Source organism: Oratosquilla oratoria, chromosome 19 (assembly GCF_046742065.1).
Source record: "Oratosquilla oratoria isolate Oo_2021 chromosome 19, ASM4674206v1, whole genome shotgun sequence".
In the NCBI taxonomy this organism is placed as follows: Eukaryota; Metazoa; Arthropoda; class Malacostraca; order Stomatopoda; family Squillidae; genus Oratosquilla; species Oratosquilla oratoria.
The window spans coordinates 27,720,695-27,723,194 of NC_134795.1; positions in this window are offsets into that span (position 1 = coordinate 27,720,695).

Consider the following 2,500-nt stretch of genomic DNA (forward strand, 5'->3'; position numbering starts at 1 on the left):
TGGGTATTGCTGTGACCTCACACGCCCACACACACCCAACTCTCCGCCCGCAAGAGCCCGAGTAATGACTCGCAGCGCAGCGATACTGAAATTATTTCAGCTGGGGGTGGGGTATTCGAACTCGGACCGCCGTAGTGTCGGCCGGGAACTCTACAACTGGGCTACGAGTGTGAGTGTGAGTGTGTGTGTGTGTGTGTGTGTGTGTGTGTGTGTGTGTGTGTGTGTGTGTGTGTGTGTGTGTGTGTGTGTGTGTGTGTGTGTGTGTAAACATACTAAAGGTATAGCCATCCAGGTAACTGAAATCACCAGGCGACAACCAGAATAAAATGCGACCTATTCCCAGACTCCTTAAGGATCAAATTCTCCTATAAAGGTGGGCTGCCTAACGAGATACTGAGATGGAAGGAATAGTACGAGGGATTTGATATGGATGCAGTTATTGTGTGCTTTGACTAGGCCCCCCCCCCTTACTTAGGGGAAAGGCCCTTTGGTATGTATGTACGTTCTAACCATGACACAATAGGTTATCTCCCTCTCATCTCCTTTTCCCTTTCTCTCGTCTCTCTCTTTCCCTCTCTTTCTCTCTCTCTCTCTCTCTCTCTCTCTCTCTCTCTCTCTCTCTTTGGCTCGGAAAGCCAATTCGGTTAAGACAAACTCGGCTAACGCACCCTAATCGAGTTCCCTAACTCCATCGCAAAGGCAAGTGATCCTCAGTTGACCCGACTGACGCCAGCGCTGACCGGGGCTGACAGTTTTCGCTCAGTCTCGAATGCAAACCACAGTTACAAAGGTCGCTTGTTCGGTAACTTTCGTGCTGACTCGAATGCGGGTAAATTTCGTGCGGACACGAATGCGGATAATTTTGGTGCTGACTAAAATGCGGGTAATTTTTGTACGGACTTGAATGTAGATAATCCCTGTGCTGATTAAAGTACTGATATTTTTCGTGCAGATTAAAATGCGGGTTATTCTATTTTATTTTATTTTTTTTCGTGTGGACTCGAACGTAGATAATTTCGTGCAGATTCGAATGCGCACAGCGTTCGTGTTTGCTTAAACACGATCAACATTTTTGAAAATAAAATACTTACTCAATTGCAGAAGGCTATCGTAAACACTCGAATACTCCATGTACTTGTAGAACCACGCAATATTTCTGTACATATATATATTCGTACACACATATATATATTGAACCTTCGACAATATTTAGATACAGATTGTTTTCCTGCTAACTCGAACGTGAGTCCATTAGATAATACAGAACAGGTTTTTATCTTTCTTCATTCATATATTTCATCTATTTATTTTTTATCTTATTTTATTTCATTATTATTTTTTTACCGTAGTCATTTTTCCTAAGCTGGAAGTTTTCGTACAAACTCGAATACAGACACCTTTCTCGTATATTCGAACATGTGCCACATTCGTACACTCTGGAACACAGTCTGTTTTTGTGTACATTCGAATGCACTCTATTTTCATCAGTACTCGAACGCGGACATCTTTGGTACAATGTTGAACGCATTTCTCTCTCTCTCTCTCTCTCTCTCTCTCTCTCTCTCTCTCTCTCTCTCTTTCTCTCTCTTTTTCTACACAGACAAATTTCATGCGAACTCGAAAGCATATCGCAAACGTTTCTTTTTTCATTCGAATGTTCCCGTTCTTGCTAGGACAGAAAAAATGTAATCGAAATGATCAGTAAAACGTTTAGCGCAAGCCATAACTGACCAATCTCTGAGCAGGGTCTCTTGTCAAACATGTTATCTCGCGTTCGACTTCAAAGGCTTGTTCTGTTGACCATATTTGGTCACGATCAAGGGTTATTCGACGCGAGTGTTTGTGTGAAGATTTTTTTTTTTCGAGTCGATTGAGAGATCGAGTGCCTTGTTGGGGGAACAACGTCGAAGGGTCTCTTGAAGCCGTCGCTTTTATGATGAATGGCGACAGAGGATTTTATTCACATCCATGACGCCATGTCTACACCAAAGGCTGAGAGCCGGGAGATCTACGTGTACTTTTGCTCGGTGTCATTATTGTTCAACGATGATCGTTCATTGCTCAACGATGATCGTTAAACAATTGTCTAGAGCACTAATTCTTTGTTTTTGAATGATGGGGCTGTTTCGCTTCGACATGCAAAGTACGAGGCTGATGATTTTAACTGAACCTACTTACGTGTTTACCCAAATATAATGCCATGCAGTAGGATACATGTCACAAGTTCAGAACTGGGCGGCATTTTTATCATATTCTAGCTGCCGTCAGGCGATTTTATTTATTTCCGTGGTGTCAGACTAGTAGCGAAAGGGTACATAGCCTATCTCACTTAAATCCCTTCATTATCGGGTGATATTCATCATTTTAATCACACTAACGCCATGCTACTGTATTCATTTCCGTGGCACCCCTTCAGGGTCCGGGTCTGGTTCATCGTGGAGATCTGATCACAATGAAATGTTCAAATACGAACAAGACTCATGGTGATTGTTTGCAAATA